The sequence below is a fragment of the Chelonia mydas genome, chromosome 10 (genome assembly GCF_015237465.2).
Source record: "Chelonia mydas isolate rCheMyd1 chromosome 10, rCheMyd1.pri.v2, whole genome shotgun sequence".
In the NCBI taxonomy this organism is placed as follows: domain Eukaryota; kingdom Metazoa; phylum Chordata; order Testudines; family Cheloniidae; genus Chelonia; species Chelonia mydas.
The window spans coordinates 22,600,005-22,620,924 of record NC_051250.2 but is presented as its reverse complement, the minus strand read 5'-3'; the positions used below and the strand labels follow the sequence as shown (position 1 = coordinate 22,620,924).

The 20,920-nt window shown below is 42.0% G+C and overlaps 1 long non-coding RNA gene across 4 annotated transcripts in view; it reads right to left on the bottom strand.

Annotated features, from left to right (window-relative positions):
- LOC119567271 overlaps positions 1-20,920 on the bottom strand; it is a 48,634-nt gene that overhangs the window by 13,480 nt on the left and 14,234 nt on the right. For 2 of the 4 annotated variants that reach the window (XR_005227218.2, XR_006284261.1), the window contains exons 2-3: positions 3,097-3,218; positions 144-190 (exon numbers count right to left, since the gene is read on the bottom strand). This is a non-coding gene — a long non-coding RNA (uncharacterized LOC119567271). Of the gene's footprint in view, positions 1-143; positions 191-3,096; positions 3,219-3,738; positions 3,855-15,444; positions 15,835-20,920 lie in introns of those variants that run through there. The other 2 variants (XR_006284259.1, XR_006284260.1) reach the window with 2 other exon arrangements.

Sequence of the window (20,920 nt, the reverse complement as noted above, 5' to 3'; positions counted from 1 at the left end):
TCCCTCTCCAAGATTCTGCACCTTGTATAATTTCTGACACGAACCCTGCTGATAGCCACCTGTGAGTTGCAAAACTTCTTGCTTTTCCTTAGGCAAAGTAGCTGTACCTGAACTCCGATTTTTTTTTTAATACTAATTTTTACCTTTGCTTGAGCTTCAGGGGGAGAAAAATCCCTCAGAGTAGTGAAATCTACAAAGGAGAAATAAAAAAATTCAGATGTGAAGGCAACAATTACATGTGATAAGGACTATTTGAGGGTACTTCTTTTAAAAAGAGAAGGATAGAATAGTTTTGTGGAAAGGAGCATATTTTTTATTATTATTATTAATTTTCCATTCTACTTTTCACCAGAAACTTTGATCATGATAAATAAAATCCAGTAGGCTCAGCACAAAATAAGGCATCCAGGAATATAAAATCCAGAGGAAAAAATTTTAGCTTGAAAGAGAATTTTCTATTTGTTGCAGGATAGTGCTTGTTTTTTGTTAGAAGTAGCTTATTTTGATACTTGTAAAATCAATTGGCCTGCACTATTGTTTATAAACCTGATAGGTTTCTTCTTCCCTCTCCAGTCCATGGTGTGCACCACAGCACTTTAAGGCTAGATTGTGACTTTAGATAGATCCTCTGTGCTCCACTCTAGGAGCAGTGGCTAGGCAACATGATAAACACCTCTGTCGAAATTCTTTCTCCAGTATTTTCTTGCTCAGAGAAGAATGGAGTAGTTATTTGTTCCTGGTCCATTATCAGTGGCGAGTTACCACACACACACACGCTACTGTGACACTTTGCACCTCATTCACCATAGTGATATGATTATGCTAGGATTATGATGCATCTTGTACAACATATGTCATGTGAGGTGTCAATGGAAAAGTTTGGTTTGCTGAATCTGATTATCCTATTTGTATGCATGTATCATTTTTGTATCTGGAGTTATGAATATTAACTATGCGTCTGCATTTCAAATGTGCTCCTGGGTAACTCCCACAAGTTAATTTACATCCAGTCTAGCCAGCACATTGTGAATGGACTATTCAAGGTAATGGCCCATCAGCTAAAACAATGGGCCATGGGAACAGCTTATTCTCACCTAATGATCTTTCCTGTGAATGTTCTAGCCAAAATATGGGTAATGGCCCCTCCCATGACTCACTGAAGCAGGCAAGGGCATGTGATACTGGACTCCAACTTCTGCCTGTATTTTTTCACAAACTGTGCTGGGGACTTTGCTTGGAACAATGAAGTTTCCTCCACATGGAAGAAGCTGTAAAAGGGAGAAGTGACTTCACCACTTGGCTTCACTCCCCTTACAACTCAACACCTGGAAACACCTTAGGAACAAAGACTGAACTGGGGAAGGGGGTCCTAGGAGGGAAAGACAGAATCCGAGCCTGCGTATGGAAAATTGGTGGACTGTTTGTACCATCATGGTAAGACACTGTTTATTTCAAATTATGTCTAGTGTATAGTACTCCTGCTGGAATTCTATGCCAAAAAATCCAAAATTCTGCATCAAAAGAGCCAAAATTCTAAAAAAATCTGCATATTTTATTTGTCAAAATAATGCAATATAAATCACACCAGTTTCACTTATTTTGGTAATTTATTTAAACTACCATACAGAAAAAAATTCACAATAAATGTTCAGCATTTCTGAAACACATGAAAGTTAAGTTACAAATACTGGGTAACCAATACACTGCATTCCAGTAATAATCCTGGATTTTCATTTAAATTACATTACTTTTATTTTGGTGTTTGGTTTTCTGTAAAGTAGAATGTCGCTTTAAATTGCTCAGACTTTCACACATGAAAGTCATACAGTTTTGCTAGTCATTGTCCTGCATTTTTTTAAATGGATAAGTAAAAGAGATCCTGAGCTGTAACCCCATTGTGTCTGTCTGGCACAGGGAAAAATGTGAGACAGCACGTAGACCTTCCTAGTGAGGACTCCGTTACTGTCATTTACAATAAGGCTCCTTTACACCACTCTGGCAAGGTAAAGGGCCCTTAAATTGACTAAGAATGGGAACAATTAACTAACAATGGGAACATTAGCAGCCTGCCTGCTTAGTTGTTACGTTTCTGCTCTGCCTCAGGGACAGAGCCTGCTTCACACAGCCCTATGCCTCCAAGCCCGGGATGCAACAACAGCAAGTGAGCGGGACATAGTGAGTCTCTCTCACTTGTTCCCACACAGGCAGGCGCCCAGCCTCACCCCCTTAATGTCTCTCCATGCACACACACCCAGCCTCCCTCCTCCCCCCAGCGATCTGCTCTCTGCTGCTGGCTGCTCCCAGAAGACACGCCCGAGGTGATGGGGAAAAGGGGTGTGTTCCCCACAGATTTCTTTCCTCCCCCATTTTTCTGCAGGGAAGCCAAAAAATCTGTGGACGGTATGAATTCTGCACCCCCGCAGGGGCACAGAATTTCGCCAGGAGTAGTATAGAACTTAAATTGCAACTTGGTTTATTTGTCAGGTAATCAACTTTGATCTGTACACTATTACTTATAATCACTTAAAATCTTTCTGTAGTTAGTAAATTTGTTTTATATTTTTTTACTTAAAACAGTGTGCTGTTTGAAGTGCAAAGGGAAATCTGCTCAGGAACGGGGGCTGGTGCATTGTTCTCTCCACACTGAGGGAAGGGTGAACTGGAAAATAAATTTACCCTGGTCAGGCTTTTGACCAGGGCAAGATGATACAGGTCTGGGGTCCTAGGTGGGGAGCTGGGGTGGGGGGCTGGCTGAAGCCTCTTTATTGTTGGTTTATGAGTGATTGGCTAGTGAAAGCATTCATGTAACTGCAGCTGGGAGTGTCCCTGTTTGTGTATGGCCGTACCCGTGCAAGTCCTAGAGAGGACTGTAGCTTGTCATAGTCACACAGCTTGAGAGGGGGCCCAGAGGGCTCCGTAGTACCCCAGTTCCAGGTTGCACCCCAGGGAAGTCTGTCACAGCTACCCCTCACTATAGTGGATCAGCTGTGCTAGACAGTGAGTAGAAAGGATTGATTCAAAGCTCAGCCTATTCCCCACCCAACCATTTCTAGGTGGCTGGAAAGTAAGCCAACACACAGCTTGCAGCATACTTACACCTTCATGCCATGGGCCCGACATGTAAGTAGTCCAAGCAGAAATGCAAGTGGAGTCCCCTTCATCCCCCTTAGTTCTTCACATGAGCAATGTAGGCCAAGTTCCAGTCCAGCCTTTAATTCCTGTAACAAGACATATAATGTTTTCTGTCAGACTAATGACTAAAATTGATCAATGAGATTTAGGGAAATTTGTAGAGTTTCGACCACCCTCCAGTTCTAAGTTGTTTTCTCTGGACTGAGTTGCACACATAGATTTTGTTCTGTGCGAGCGATTTCATTTTTAAAATTGCTTGTAGTAATTAATTCATTGCTATTGTGGTTTCTAAAACTCCTCTATTCTAGATTTGTCTTCAGATTATTTGACTCTTTATTTAAGTCTTCCAGTTAAACCCTTCACACTGAAATCCCCTCTGTGCATATGTTTCCATTTCTCTCTGGTTTTTGGCTGGGTTTTTTTGGTCATGCCTCTTGCATACAGGCACATTTGAAGCTTCCCCTATGTGGTGGTCTAATTACTTGCTGGATCTTTCCTGGATTATTTCCTAATTTTTTCCTTAAATCTATTTCTTCCCCCTAGAGTTTATGGAATCATTCCACAATGAAGTTTTCCTGGCCTTGCTTGAAATACACTTCATTTTACCTGCTTTTTCTTCTCTCTCCAAAGGCCTCTCTACAGGCACTCCAGTATGCTTGTCCTTTCCACAACCTGGATGCCTGTCATTAAACTCTCCCCACATCCTGGGCCAAATTTAAAACCTGGTATAAGCAAATGCAACTTAATTAAACGGAGCTTATATCAGATCTCTGTTTGCATCCTCCCCCCCCCCCACACACACACACACACACACTAGAGTAATTTAAACTCTGTTCAAATATATCCTGTCCCACATGTTACAAATAAAGGCTCAATTGTTTAAAAACTCCTTTCTACTGAATACTTCCTCCACACCAGCTCAGCCATGTTTCCTGTCTTCTTGCTCACCACTTTCTCCTAACCTTAAATATTTTACCTGCAGTATTTGGGTGCAGTACCATCAAGGTCTTGCTCTTAAGCATCCCCCTTAATTCCTCAAAACTCATTTGTAGACCTACTCAATTTACACACAAAAGACACCCCACCATATTTTATTGTCAAAAGTGAGAAACTAACAGCCTGTAATCCATTACTCTCGCACGGCTCTGCCCATGGAGTTGAGCTCTGCTCTGAAACACCCTTTTGTGCGATTGCCAATAAGAGTCTCCTGGGCCCAGGTTTTACTGCTAAGTATGCTTAACTGTACAGAAATTTTGAAGCGTGGGCACTAACTGCTGAAAAACCTATTCATTGGTCCAAACTGCTTTTCCTTAGCAACAATGGAGAGCTCTTACAGCAACTTCTTTGGGGAAATTCATTGATGAACATTGATTAGTGGATAGACCAGCACTGCTGTCAGGAGATCTAAATGTCATTTCCTCCTTGACACTGAATCACTGTGACCTTGGGTAAGTCAAATTTCTGGGCCTCCCTGTTCCAATCTATAAAAGAGGAATACCACCCACCCGCATTGGCAGTTATGAATCACTTTGAGCAACTCAGCTCTTTCAAGTGCAAGGCACACTTCAACCCTGCCCTTGCTAATATAATACAACACCGTATGCACATGTGTTGAATAAAATCCCCTACAATTTCCCAATGGAAAGGAGAGGGAAGAAAGAATGAACCACATAGAATCATAGAATCTTAGGACTGGAAGGAACCTCAGGAGGTCTTCTAAACCAGCCCCCTGCACTCAAGGCAGGACAAAGTATTAACTAGACCATCCCTGACAGGTATTTGTCTAACCTGCTCTTAAAAACCTCCAATGATGGAGATTCCACAAACTCCATAGGCAATTTATTCCAGTGCTGCTAATGCTCAAAGCACTTCTGGATGATACTCAGATACCATGGTGATGAGGACTGTAAAAGAACCTGAACTGAAGAGATGAAAGGCAATATATCAGTTTTAAGCCTGAACCACCACCACCACCAAAGGAACAGTTCCCTGTAATGTTGCTGTTGTGATGTTCTATACTTGCACTCAATGTTCCTCAGGGGCAGAGGCCTAATACCTTTAAGCTTTGTAGGACACCATGCTGCTTTAAAAATAAATATTCATTCCTCTTAATGTGCTATTTCCTTTGGGGTCACCTCCTGGTATGGTATGTCCAATCCACACAAAATGCCAGACAGATTTGGTCTCCAGGAGCTCCAAGCTGCATGTACTAACATTTACAACATGTTGTGTCCATATCTCAGTAAAGTTGGTTGATTAATGGTAGTGCAGGCAGAGAGAAAAGACAAAAGAAATATAGGCTCTCTTTCATTCAATACATTTTACTTTCATGTAATATGCTCAAGGCCCTGTTTACAAACTAACAGCTAATGGAGGTCCACACTAAAGAACAGACTCTGTGGGATTTCTCTCTCAGCTGCATTTAGAAAGATCTGTGCACTAACAACTTCCCTACACTTACAAGCTTACAGCGATACAGCTGTGCTGCTGTAAGAGTGCTCATGTAGCTGCGTTATGCGGATAGGAGAGAGCTCTCCCGTTGACATAATAACACCAGGGCAACGAGCAGCGGTTGCTATGTCGGCGGGAGAATGTCTCCTGCCAACATAGCGTTGTGCACATGAGCACTTATGCCAGTAAAACTTATGTCGCTTGGGGTGTGTGTGTTTTTTTTCCACACCCCTGAGTGACAAAAGTTTTGCCAACATAAGTGCTAGTGTAGACATGGCCTAAAATGAATCTAGAGTTACATCCCTCTCCTTTCTCAAGCTTTTATTCTGAACTATGGATTACATTCAGATCTACGGTCATGAAGGATGTTGGGTTTGTTTGTTTTTTAATACTTTGGGTCTGATTTTTCCTCACTTCTACAGTTATGAATTCACTGGAGTTATTCCTGATTCACACGCGCGAGAGGAAAAGTCAGTCCCTTAGTCTTAAGTGAATTTACATGAGTTCCTTAGGACAAAGACTATGACGAAACTGTCTAGTAAAGACTGGTAAATTTCTCAGGCAGCCTATTGGTCTGGAAGACCCCAGAACTGACCCAGTCTCCAAATGGAAGTCTGTCTAATGCTGCAGGAACTTGTGTTCTGACTCTGAGGTTCCCATCCAAAAGGCAGAGAGAGGTGAATGATACTCTAATTTAAAACCTACTTTGGAGTAAATGAGGTTGAGAAAAGGCAGAGTGCTGTGGAATAAAATAGCAACAATTATATTCAAAACAGTACTCTGAAAGCTTTTGTCAAGTTGGGGAATATGAGCCTAATTGAGGATTGCACCCAAACCAACCATGGGACATATATGCCAGTGTCTACACAATGGATACTCCAGTTACACTCCACAGTTACACCCAAGCACTGGACTTTGTCAATACCTATGCTCCCATATATTCGAGCGTGTGGACACTGGAAGGCTTTTAATTCTCGTTTTACTAATAAGGCTCCCTTTCCAAGCACCAGAGTGCATTCTGAACTCCATTATTCTGTGGAGGGAGAGCAACACACTAGTAGCACATTGCCTTTCCCTAATCATCCTTTCTTGATGCTGACATTATGCACGTTCCCCTTAGTAGTGCCAATCCATCACTTGGTCAGTATTGTCCAATGCAGTGAACTCCTCAGAAACATATCACCTTAGTGATACCACCTGGTCTCCTGCAGGAAGAGCTCTATGTCTCTCTTAGCAGAGAAATATCTGCTACGCTGACCACTAAAAATATTCTGAAGGAAAAAAGAATAAACCTTTCCTGTTAAGAGGGCAATCTGAGAGGAGACTTCAGAAACTTCCTCACTAGGTTTTATCCTAACCTGTCTTGCAATTAACTTTTTTTTTAAAAACAGGAAATGAATTTTTAGCAGCATAAGATGGGTTATTTAAAACAGTGAGTTTTAATGTTTTCCCAAGTGGTCAGAAATAGACATTTTTCAAGTCTGGTCTTTTAAGATAAAGAAACAGGGAAAACTGAGCCCTGTTGTAAGACAGTGTAACTTCAGTAAAGTCAGTAGAAGTGCTCTGTTTTACTGCAGGGCTGACTGTAACCCACTGTCCTCATCCTATACGTTGTGGGAGATCTATGCAGAGAGCAGGAGCAGAATATCAGGGCTGACATCTGCCACAATGATGGGAAAAGTGCATTGCTATTTTTTACAAAAGACTAGAACATTGTAAAAAATAGCCTGTAAGTAGTTTAGCTTTGTGGAGGTGAAGACAGATTAGACATTTTTCATAACTGACTTAAAATAGTCTAGCATCAGTATTTTAATGGATAAGCAACTGACAAGTTTGTGCCTATAAAAAGAATTACTAAAAATAGACATCTGTCAGTAGGTTTGACGGTCTATCAATGTAAAGGGTATGAAGGATATAGCCAAGAAAATGTCTTCATAAACAGAACTCACCAATCTCATGTCATACAACAGTAAACAAGGGGCCCTCTCAATTTGATTTTCTCAAATTGATTTTCTTCCTTCCTTACAAATCAAAACATCTGCCGACATTGTCTAGCTTTTACTATATAACTTTGTTACTATATAAAGTTCTGCTGACCTACTCACAGGGATATACCCTGATATTATAGCTGACAGGCACTGAAACGTATAGTAATTCAAGTTATTCTTCTTCCAGAAGAATAAGTATTTGGTGGCAGTGTTGCCCCACCTGGATTTCTGGGAATGGATTTTTTTATTTTTTTTTGAAATATCCTGTGCCAAGGAGTGCACGGACCTGTAGGTCTGAGATTAATTCAGACTCTTTTTCCCTGACAACTCATTAAAACTGAAGCATACGCACATTTTCTTTACATCAGGCTTACAACTGTAAGTTTCTTGAACTGACAGTAACCACTGTCCATCCCAAATATCCAGGCGTATTGGGCTGGTTATGTCAACCACCAGCAATGAACCCTAGCTGAGAGGTGCCTACAGGGATGAAGAGAAACTGTCCTAAGCATGCTCAGGTTTTTATTCTGCACATAGGAGGAGGGAGCTGCTAATCCCTTGCGCTGGAGCAGAGGGCTTCCAGGAAGACAGACTAACCAGCAGAGTGCTGGCCGTGTGGGCAGGAGAGCACATAGGTATGCAGTTACACTGCCATTGCAATCCCAGATTTGGGGACCACGTTGTAAAGATCATTACAGTGATAACTGAAGGTAAAACAAAGGTTTTACTGCTGTGCTAATGCACAGAACAGAGAGTTCATTTAAATATAAAAAGAGAATTCACCACTTACAATGCTGACAGAGACAGAACTGCTCTGTTCTGAGATAATGGCCCAAATTCATGCCCACTGCAACTCCATTGACTGCAATTTCAAAAATCAAATGGAGCTGCACTAGGATGAACTGGGCCAATCCCAATAGATTCACTAACTCAGACGCTGAAGTTTGGAGAAACCGACTGCCAACTCTCAGGGAAAGGAAAAGGACATTGGATCATTGGACAGTATTTTAGGACTACATCAAAACTCAGGAGGGAACCTCTTAAGGAGAGCTCTACCAGATGGACAGCAGCCAAGACCCACAAGGGTAAACTTATTCCCTAGGTATTGAGGGACTAATGTACTCCTCTCATATGTTTGCTCTGTATCTTTCTGCCCTTGCAGTCAAATAAAATGAAAAGCTAAAAATAAGCAACAGTTACCCAGTAAGAATTAAGGAAGCTAGACGGAGTTTCCAAAGATTATAGATTTGTACATGCCAATGGCAGAGAAGATAGAAAATACGGCCAAGGTTTTCTGAAGTGCCCTGTGACTTTGGATGCCCAACCTGAGATTAGTTTAAATGGTCTCATTTGCAGAAGGAGGCACTTTCTGAAAGTCTGCCCCTTTAAGGCAGCTCAGGTTTAGCACCCAAAAATCATTAGTCACTTTTGAAAAACCTGGAGCAAGAGTGGTTACTTAAAGTTTATTAAAGATTAAAAACCCAAAAGTCCAATTTTGCAGAGCAGTTTCTGAATTTTTGGTGCCTTTGTATTTCAGGAGCATTCATTTTTCAACTGATTAATGGTCAGTCTAATATTTAAATTATTTATGCTTCATTCTTCATAAAACTGGCAAATTGCCATTCCCTCCCACTCCAATTAATGACATTGCTGAATAGGCAAAGGCTGCATTGTATTCCTCAGCACAATCAACATACATGCTTAACATTCAAATCCTAAGCACAAAAGTTTACAGTAAATATAATTACTAACTGATCTTACGAAGGTTTCTCTTAACCCTATGATCCATGAGAAAACATATGCTCTACTAAACAGTAATTGGTTATCCCCAGATATGGATGGGAAAGGAAAGATGTTGCAGTTGGGGTTACACTAGCCTTTTATTCTGGGAGAAAGAATTTAAAATTTGGCTTAGACACAAATGTCTATACCAAATTTAATATTCTTTCTCCGAGAGTAAAAGGCTAGTGTAACCGCCACTGGTTTCCTGGTCTCACCCATTTCCTAGTTATTTGTTCACATCACACAATATGTTATAGCTAAATCTGCCAATTTGGCCAGGACATGCCCAGGCCTGGGCAGGAAGAATGATGCAGGTGCATATGCAAAGCCATCAGATAGTGTTTGCAATGTCCCCATCTGCTCTGTCTGGCTGTAGCCACAGCTATACATTATTTAACCTTCATGAACATTAAGACAAAGTCACGTTATTTTGTACGCTGTGCATGCAAAAAGATAGAAAAATGTTTTCAAAGAATACACTATAACCACAGCATTCTACTGGCAGAGTTAATAATCATGGTACAAGGTGGCAGAATTTTATTGACTGACCCATCCAGTTCAGTTAGCAGGTGTTAAGATCCCGCATAAAGCTGGTGAAGTTTCACTGACTATGACATCTGAAGCTTGGTTAATTACATCCTGGTAAATTATTACTACACCTTGCTGATAGACTAGTGGATAACTCCCTTTGAAAGTAATTGGGCTAGAGGAAAGTTTCTTTTAGTGGTGTCCATTAAAATTGTTCTCTTAGGTGATGGATTTGCTCTTACAACAGAATTTATCTTCCAAATCCAGTTCAACGTTTTATCTATTGAACCCAACTGCCTAGGAGCTGGACCTCCTGCTGGCCGCTTCCAGGGCACAGCACCGTCTGCGGTGCCAGGAGAGGCAGGAAGCTTGCCTTAGCACCCGCGCTGCGCTACTGAACAGGAGCTGCCAGAGGTAAACCCATGCCCCAATCCTGTGCCCCAATCTCCTGCCCCAGCCCTGACCCCCCCCAAACCCAGAGTCCCCTCCTGCTCCCCAGACCCTTCATCCCCAGCCCCATTCCAGAACCTGCACCCCCATCCCAGAGCCCTCACCCCCTGCATCCCAACCCCCTACCCCAGCCCAGAGCCCCTTCCCACATCCTGAACCCCTCATCCCCAGCTCCACCCCAGAGCCTGTGCCCCCAGCCCAGAGACCTCACCCCTTCCCACACCCCAACCCCCTGCCTCAACACACAGCTCCCTCCCACATTCCAAATCCCTCGGCCCCACCCCCAAGCCTGGAGCCCCCTCCTGCACCCCAATCCCTGAACCCCAGCCCCACCCCAGAGCCCTCACTCCCTTCCGCACCAGCCCAGTGAGAGTGAGTGAGGGTGGGGGAGAGCAAGCCACCAAGAGAGGGGGAATGTAGTGAGCAGGGGCGGGGCCTCAGGGAAGGGGCAGGGCTAGGGTGTTCGGTTTTGTGCAATTAGAAAGTTGGCAACCCTAGCTCCTCTCCACCCCCGTCACTGGCAGGCAGTCGCAGGGTGGAGAGGAGGCCTCAGCCACTGCGGCTCCAAGCCTCTGGGCCGGTGACTGTCTGCTTCAGGCTCCCTGAGGGCAGGGCCCACCACTCCCTGCCACTGTGCAGAAGTGATGGGCAGGGGAAGTCGGCAGCTCCTCCCCACCCCAGCATGGAAATGCCTCCTCTCCGCCAGAGGCACCACCAGCGCCAGGCGGGCAGGGCTGGGTGGGGTCCTGGGGGATGGAGCCGTGGCCACTCTGTGCTTCTGAGCTTCAGCTGTCCTGTCCCTTTAGCACAGTAGCTGGGAGTGGGAATCCCTGCTCTGTGCTGGCTCAGCAGGGCCAGTGAGTGTGGCTGGGGGGCAGAGCGTGGAGGAGTGGATCTTTGGGGGCTATGGGGGGGGGGATGCTGGGCTGTGAAGGGGTGGGGGACACTGGTCAGTAGGGGAGGTTTGTTTTGGGGTGCTAGGCAGTGTGGGGGTCTGTTGAGGGGGTGCAGGGTTGTGGGGGACATCTGTGTGTGTTAGGGTGCTGAGCAGTGGGGGGTCTGTGTGGGGTTCTCTGTAGTTGTGGTGGTGGGGCTGTGGGGAAGAGCACTGGGTAGTGGGGGAGATCTGTGTGTGGTGGGGCGCTAGCAGGGCATCTTCATGGGACACTGGGCAGGTGTGATGGTGTGCAGAACACTGTATTTGTGGGGAGGATCTGGGGGAGGTGCTGGGTATGGCAGGTCTGGGGAGCACTGGGCATAGGGAATCAGGGGGATGTTGGGTAGGGGGGCTCTGTGGTGTGGCACAGTTCCGCCCCCAAGGGGAAGGGGCACACTGGCAGCACAGGGTCGGATAGGCCACTGTGTGTCTGGCGACTGCCAGTTTGTAAACAGTGCCCTTGCACTGGGCTGGGTGCGGCGGGGCCGCCCTGCCATACCATGCCCCATTGCCCCTGGCCTGCTCCTCACTCCGGGGACTGACCTCCCTGTGCCATGCTCCATTGCCCCCATGAGGGCCCACAAATATCTTTGGCGCCAGGCCCACAAAAGGTTAATCCAGCCCTGAGCACTGTATTTGACCCTCTGCCTTCTCCAGGTGAACTACAAGGTGAGATTTGCTTCACCTGAGTTTAAAATGTTACACTGCAGTTGGTCATAGTACTGAAATCCTAAAAATCTTTCTGCCCTCAGGTTAACCCAACTGGAGCTGACTAAAAAGGATACAACATGTAGTGAAGGATCAAGAAAGTATAAAGGGTCCCAGGTCTGCTTATCAGAAAAGTGGGGTTTTTTTATTAGAAAATATTTTTTTCCTGTAAGTGCTGTTACTTCCAGGTGTGCTTCATACCTGAGTAAAACAGCATTGGCTAGAGGCACTCATTCAACTTAACATGGAAATTTAATGTAGTTCAGCCTTTTCTAGTGTATAAGAAAGAAGAAAGGTAAAGCTCAGAAATCAAGTTCCCACAAAAAGCAATAATTTGTTATTAATGTCAGTAAAACTGCTTACACTGCACTCCAGAAAGAGATTTGGCAGTGCTTCTATGTCGCGCAATGGACATTTCATTAAACAAAGGACATTTCATTACAGGAAAGACTATTTGTAAATGGCAAGAGTGGTGAGCTCCGCAACAGGACTGAAATTTCACAGACCTGGATCCAAAGAGACTCAGAGCCCATATCCACAGGGATAAGGTATGTCTCATAAGTGAAGCATATACAGGAGAAAAACCCTTCAAACTCTCAGAACTCAAAAGAACTAAGGAGAATTAACTTTGTCTTCTGTCACAGCTATGCCAGTTCCTAAGGTCCTTTCTAAATAGGGAATTCCTACAAGGTAAATAGATTTTCTATAAGGCACCGAGACTCGAAGTTGAAATTTAGTTCATGTTGGACAAAGGACACTAAGGCATCTGTAAGAAACTGCTGTGACATATAAACAGCTTTAGACTATGAGAAGTTATGTAGTGCTATTAGTACTCATATGATTAATAAATACCCATAATTACCTCAAGTCAAACGTACTTATTGAGAGGTTATTTATAGAGATGTGCTGCTGTTAACAGGACCTATGCTGCATGTACGCTGCCTCCATCTCTAGACAATAGTAAATGTGTATCACATAATTTTAAGCCACATCATGAGGCATGAAGTAGCACACTGCAAACCAAGGTACTTCCTAAGCTTTATCACTCACTTTGAATGGCTGCATTTTATCTTCTTTAAAAGAAACATTGCACTAAATATATTCCACATAGTTATGATCAGAGAGCTCTCTAGACATACATTTTATGTTCCTGGCACATGCATGTCATTAAGTTCCAGCCCCAGTCATATTTAAATAGACAACAGGTAGAACCTCTGTCTAATTTTCCAAAGCATCTAAACTTATAGAATCTTACTAAAACAGTCTAGCAATTCATTGCTATTTGCAGAAATAGCAGGGATGAAAACTAGGCCACAGTGAAGTCTGGATTTCACCTGAAGTGTGTGATGCTGCAGGATTTACTCTGCAAAAAGATGTGTCTTACAATAGTGTGCACACAAACCCAGTCAATTAAGCTGGTTTATACACATCCTCTACGCTTCCAGAGAAACCACACCATTTTTTTTTAAATCTATAACGCACTTGAACTTGGATGTACAAGGTTCATTTTAGCTAGACTGCCCCCACAATTATTCAGTGCATAGTTATTATCTAACTCTTACAAAGGCATCTCTCTCTTTTGTGTATATGCCCTTGCAATCTATCAGAATGCAAGTGTCCTTCTGAAACAATGTTAGCTTTTCGTTGCAAATTTTTTGCCTACAAGCAACCATGCTTTAAGAGAAAAATCAGAGAAGAAAGACTATGTATAACAAGGCAGCCAGGATTTTACTCCTACTTTAACTCAAACTATAGAGATTATGTATCTAATCTCACTGTAATCTGTATGTTCCTGATTAGCTTTTCTACCTTCTGACCAAATATAACATCAATCTCTCCTGTTTTTCCCATATCAGGTAACTGTAAAATATTTATCATAATCCCTGGAAAAAATCACTGTGACCATTTCTAATATATTGATGTAACCCATATTTAAGAATTTTAGTGATGACAGAAGGAATGGATGCTAATTTCAGATACCTGTGGCAATAAATATCTACACCCTATCTCGTTTTAGAGTAGCTAATTTTCTTATTCAATATCCTTAAAGGGAAAATGTATATTTATTCAGTGAAATGTAACCAAGGACCCTCAAATGCCATTAACAGTGTCTGTGCACTTTTTATTCTCAGGTGTCGCACCAAGCTCTGTAAGTGACATGGCTCCGTTGGCTGCTAACAAATATGAAAGATAAACATTAAGATTCTGCACTACCATCTCTTGTAAGGCCATGCACAGACAGGTGACATTATAACAGTATTGCCAAGCTAACCTTTGTCTTATCAAGAGTCTTATCGTCAGTCTCTGCTGGAAAAATCAAACCTTCAATTTCTGCTATTTAAATAAATCAGTTTTCTTTGGATCCTAATCAGACTGTCTTCAAACAGGATTGTCCCTTGATGCCCCTTGCTGGCATTGTTGAGTGTTTGAATAAGACAAAATCCATGAATTATGATCTTGTCAATGCAATCAAGCGGGCTCTGGCAGCAAGCAACAAGTGTTTTGTCTCAGATGTTATACTCAAACATCAGAACCATGCTCCATGACTTCACTAAAACCATCTGAAAAGTATAAGGTGGATTTAAAATCTGAAATGGAAATAACTAACAGCCTTAGAGCATGCAAATCATTGGATTAAAAAAATATGGGAAAATTGATGAGTCACCCAGACATCAAGGAGGATTCTTACAAAATAAAAGCTAGCATTTGCTACTTAGGTTAGGTGTTTTACTGAACCTATTTTACCACACACAAGATTATATAAAACGGCCTGCCTGGTTTTTATTTCCTATAGTGTTTATCGGAAATAAAAACTAGCAGGCAGCTTTTTCAACAAGAGGCACAAATTCAGAAGTGCTTAATTTGTGCCAGGGCTTGCTGGGGCTGAGCCCCCAGCATCTTGGCAGTTCATAACCCTGGCACCCCGTGGGCTTGCTGAGTCAGTTATGAAAGTAAAAAAAATTGATTGAGTCCTGGAACCTCTTTCATTATAAATTAAGCACTGGCCAAATTCTATTCTCGCCTAACATCAGGGAAAAAAATCTAAAGTAATTTGAGGGAAAAAATGGCCCATGGATCACCTTCTCCCCTATCAATCCTGGGTTGCTCCGGTCTGGTTTGGTCCCTTCATGGTGCTGTAATGTGAACAAGCTGACAATGTTATTTATATTCTGTAGAAACTTTAGAGCCCCAGTCAGATCAAGGCCCAGTTGTACTAAGCACTGTACAACAACAAAAAGACAGTCCACCTCCCCAAGACCTTACACTCTAAAATACACAAGAGGCAATAGGGGGATACAATCAATGGGAGGAGCACAAGTAAACAATGAGATAATATTGGTTAGCATGGCAGGTAGTGGTCTCAGCACCTCAGCTGCCTATCAGTTCTCAAAAGAGCTCTGTGTAACTTGAAAACTTGTCTCTTTAACCAACAGAAGTTGGTCCAATAAAAGATACTACCTCACCTACCTTGTCAAGGTTTTTTGTAGGCATCACAACTAAGAGTTTTAAAGACAAATTTGAAGGAGAATAGTGAGGTGAGCTCTTCCCACATGTGAAGAGTAGTATTGGAGAAAGCACAGTGGTGCTTGTTTGAAAGTATAACAAAAGATCAGAGAAGGCTGGTAGCATTGGCAGGTCAGATGTGGGAGTCGACACAGTGATAGCATGAGAGATGTCAGGTAGGATTAGACTGAAAAGGGCCTTGAAAGTGAAGAAAAAGAGTTTGTGTTTGATGCAATGCAAAAGGGGGAGCCAGTGGAGAGACACAATGAGAGAGGTGACATGGACAATGCAACAAGATGATAGCGAAGAAATTCCCTGGACTCCATGTTGTATTCCCAACCTCCATTTTGTGTCTCTGGCTTCCCTCCTCAATAAACAAGAGTCACTTCACCAACTGTAAGCTGCAAGTCACTTATCATTGGACAATGTAGGTCACATGACCAGAGCTGAGCGATTCCTGGATTAAGCATGCCCAGTAGAATAGAGAGTAAAATGAAGAATGGTCACAAAGTAAATTAAATCTGGAGCTTGGGCAGTAAGGTTGGATGAGGTAGTCATGGCTCTGAAGTAAACAAACACCAGTGAGCATGAGTAAAATAAGATAATGCTCAACAATGAGCACATGCAGTACAAAATTAGGTGAAAGGGTGTTGGCAGAAAGCTAAGTAGAGTTAAACAGTTAAACAGCTCCATCCTGGGCTAATTTGGAGCTGCTTTTTCTGGCAGCAGCAGACAAAAACCTAACAGCTAGGATAGTATAAAAGGCAGACAGTCAGCAGGCAGTTAGACAATTAGGAGCAAGAACAGCTGCTGGAAAGAAGTTAGAAGAGCAGCTGCTGAAGAAGAGAGAACAGACACAAAGCTGCAACAGTAGCAAAGCAGAAGAAACCATGAGTCCAAGCGGCAACAGTAATAATTAAGAAGGGAGCTGACTGAGAGTGAGCTGCAACAGTAGCAACAACAGTAAACAACACAGCGCTATCATAGTGTAAGCTTGCTAATTTTAACTCTAGTTTAGCATAAGTATAGTGTAGTATTAGTATGTGCGTGTGTTAATTGTATTTTACCTGTGTAAAACAAAGTATAATCTAAGAACTGCTGTCAGTGATCTATTGCACACTGGCCATCTGCAATAGAGCACATCACTTAGAATCATTTAACTTGTATGCTGTTGTAACTTGTAATAAGGGATTTGTGTCTGATTTCTATTTTTAGATTACAGTGTAGTAGGGATTATTAGTTACATCAATAAAAAGATACTTTGTTTTGGAAAGCATATTGCCTGTGTCAGTCACTTTATTGGAAGGTTATATCTGTGTCCTTCAAGTGTTTCCTTATGTGACACATGGCTAGAAAGGGTTAAACATCCAGCAAAATGAATAACCCACAGAAGACATGTGGGGAGATAATGTTTGTGTTTTTGCGTATTTACATATGTATGAGTAGGGTGGACAATGTAGTCAACGGTCCCTGTCTATACTGTATTCTGATGATTCAGAGGTCAAAAGAACATTCTATCATGTAAATGAATTGTAAACATGGGATATCTCAATATTCACCTCTCTTTGAAATGTATTGTGAATTGTGGAGGAATAAACAACCCAATTACATACCCAGAGTCCTTGATGTGCAGTGCTGGGGTGGATAGACAACACCACCAATACTCATAAAACCATGATCTCACTAGCACCATTTTCAGCACCAGTGAGATTAAAGCCAATGTGGGTCTGTCTATCAGCATTGTGATAACACCTTCATCTGCGGTATAGACCTACCCACAGACACAGTATGGGTGAGGATCTAGAGAAAGGTCAAAAAATGACAGGGATGTCCAGATTATATGCCTAACTGACAGGGAGGATGGTGATATTGCCCATGTTGATCTTAAACTGATGGCTGGGTATTCAGAAGGATCTGTCAGAAAGACAGGCCAAGATTTTAATTTGTACAGACAGGTCCAGAGTAGGCGAGTAGATCTGAAAGTCATCAGCACAGAGAAATAATTGAATTTGTGTTTACATAAGAGATGGCTGTAAAGGATTTATCACAAATAGATTGATCACTGGATCACCAGAATGCCCCTGTCATACCCCTTCCCCCCCAACCATATACTCTGTGCCAGATGGAAGGTGTCAACGAAGCACTACACCACGCACTCAGAAAGCCCCCTGCATGGGAAAGGTCCTCCACAGGTTAGCTAACCCACATTAAAGACAGCTTTGTACCAGTGGAGTGACAAGAAACTGCCCTAATGCAGGGGGAAGGATCTGACCCCCTAATCCATAAGTATCCCTGTTTATAGCTTAATGAAGTCTAATGGGACTTTTTTCCTCTCTTCTCTCCATTGTTTTATTTGTATGCAGTTTTAGCCTTTCCTCTTAGTTCTTTTTTCACATCTCTCTTGAGGGCCAAAATACCTACTTGTGTTCTGATATGGGTTGTATAACTTGAGCAACTTTTTTTCTTTCCTCTAGTAATAAGAAGAAAACATAAGTCTTGCAATTGCTTGGATTTTTTATTTCCATAATATGTCATTAAAAGAAAATTCAGATTTCCCTGAACTCTTTCTAGTCTCTTTAGGACATTTATGAGCCACAAGATTCACATAGCTTCTTAACCCTATAGCTAACAGAACATGATAAAGGCTTGCTAGTTCGTCTTGATACAGTATGATGGTAGCAAAGATGGATGGTTTGTAAAGATGGCATGGACTGTAATGAATGAGATTTGCAAATACATCAGTATTTTGAATTCTGTTTGTTTCACATACTGTATTCAACATCCACTCCTAAGAAGGTAAATCAGACCATTGAGGAAAACTATTAAGGTTCTTGTTTTTATGCATTGTCAGTAAAAGGAGATTACACCAAGATTATGAGCTCCGCAAGGCAGGGATCATGCTTTCTGCTTGGAAAAATGTGCTATTGAAATTAAAACCAACAAAAATAATATTTTCTCAAGTTGCTAAGAAAATTTCTTTGTTTTGTTCTGCTACTCCCTGTTATAGTAAGTATTTTAATTCAGCATCTCCTCTGTTATACACCTTACTGTATGCTACATTCTCCCAAAGCAGCTGCCTGTCTGCAGAAGCTGCATGTTTAATTTTGTCAAATCTTTTTATAAGATGTCATGAGTATGCAGTACAGTGCGCAATTATGACCTCATTAAGCTTCAAAAAGCTAGTAATTCATTTCAAACAACAGTTACTGCAATTGTTATCTTGACAGATGCTTCTTTGTTTTATTCTAGTCTAACCCTTTAATTGCGGATATAAAAAGATACCCAAGTTAATAATGCACCAATGACCTCAGTGGGGGAGGGAGAGAGAAAATCAGAATCAGTTTTCTTCCCTTTCATGGAACAGAGGTTAAAATTGGAATCTTGGCTAAACATTAGCTGAGTTGTGTATGTATTTTATTGGCAAATATTAGACTCTTTATATTGCCTCACGCCACTTCCCATCTTCCACCCCAATGTATAATAAACTAGAACTGACTACAGTATATAAAAGTAGTAACCATGCACATTCATTATCAAGCACAGGCAAAGCAGCTTAGAACCTTTACCTCCAAAAGCACAGGACATTTTTATTAAAGCTTCACAACAGGATGTCATCTGATTTTGAGATGCTGCTTAAGTGACCTATTTACCAATGTTAGTAAAACTGGGAATAGTAGCCACACCTGTCTGCACGGAGATTGCTAGGACAGGTGGTTTTATTCATTTATTTATTGTTCCACCAAACCGTCAGTATTGGGCTGTGGACTCTTCCTTTACTACCTTTAACCCCAAAAGCCAGTCCAGATGTACACAGACAACTGCAGTTTCCTTTAATGTACATACTGTCTCAGCTGTGGCCTCAGGACTTTCTGTCTGAGAGGACAGGAGAGCCGCTTCCACAATCAAGAGCACTCTTAACGGATTCAGAGTGAATGCGAGTCACCTTTATCTCTGGCTCTCAAGACCTTCATCTTAGACACTTGCTTGCATGGTCCCATAGATTTGCAGCTGGCAGCTGTCTTTTATTAGGCATTCTGTTAAAAGAAGCTGCACTTGCTGTAAAGCTCCACTTCATTTTTGGCATACTCAGCAAGATTCAGGACATGTGTCTGAATTAAAAGTGATGCTAATTCAACTAATCGAAGAATGACACAGCCAGAGAAATTAATACAGACGAGTGCCAAGTATAAAAAAAACCCACCACAGACTAACTGAACAAGCAGCACAAAGGCTGTATTTTAGGGAGACGGACAAGGAGGGGAAAGCTGATTTCAATAGGGATGTAATGATACTGAGGCAGTGAGATAAGAAAAGAGAGGCTGCCTTTGAAATAACAGGATAAAAGAAGGTGCCAAGAATCCAGATCACATTCTCCCATTAAGATCAAAGCCATGCAAGATCAGTGGCAAAGGAGATACAGAATTTGTAAATCCCCATTCGATTTTTCTGTTGTTGTTGCCACACACATATATGTATGCACACACCCCTCCCTGTTTATCTTGCTCTTAGTTTGGTCAATGCAGATGAGGAGGAATGAGTCAGAGTCATTTGCTGAAATCAGCACCCTGTGTGTCATGCTGCAATTGAACAGACAACATAAAAGTTGCTTGCAGCAAGAAATAGAACAGAATTAAGCTGCCAAATAAGGATTTAATTTTTCTTAAAGCAGAAGCCTTTCTTCAAGCAGCTAGAGAGCAATTATTCATTTTCAGAATAAAGGAGAACTCACACCTGAACGCTCACTGAAAGAAAAGTGTACCCAGGACACTGTCTAGAAGCTGTGATCAGTTTTAGATACTAGGCACCTGTTTTCTAGGAAAAGATTGATTTTATTTATTCATAGGGACATGAGATGCCCTGAAAGTATTAGACACAGCACAAAACCGCAACTACACTTTCAAGAGATTAAGCTCCTTTGTGGGCCAGATCATCTCAACCACTTATAGGAGATATTTAATCAATAGTGCACCCTAAAGTGCTTTCTATAATCATTGTGGGAGATGGAGATGGTTAAACTTATGTTTTGAAGATTTGACTCTCAAACGGAGCCACATTCATCTGTGGTGCAATCCCACGGACTCAATGGAATTACACCAGAAATGCATTGGGACCACTGTTTTAATTCATTTTCCTATAATACTCATCTGAACAAAACTAAAGGAGAGCAACAGAATCAACCTAGTTCTAACTGGTTCTCTGTCATATATAGAGTAGATCTATTATTTGTAAAAGATGCATTGTTACACACAGACTTCTTTGCTGGTAATATCTGATAGATTTAATGTGAACAAGTAAAATCCAGCAAGCCAAACCTAGAGACAAGTTAGAACAGATTATGGGAGTGTGTCCAATTGCTCGTATACACATAATGCAGGGAACACCTATGTGCACAAACATGAAGCAAGACTTTAAATTTTTGCATTGTGTTTTAGTCATGGGC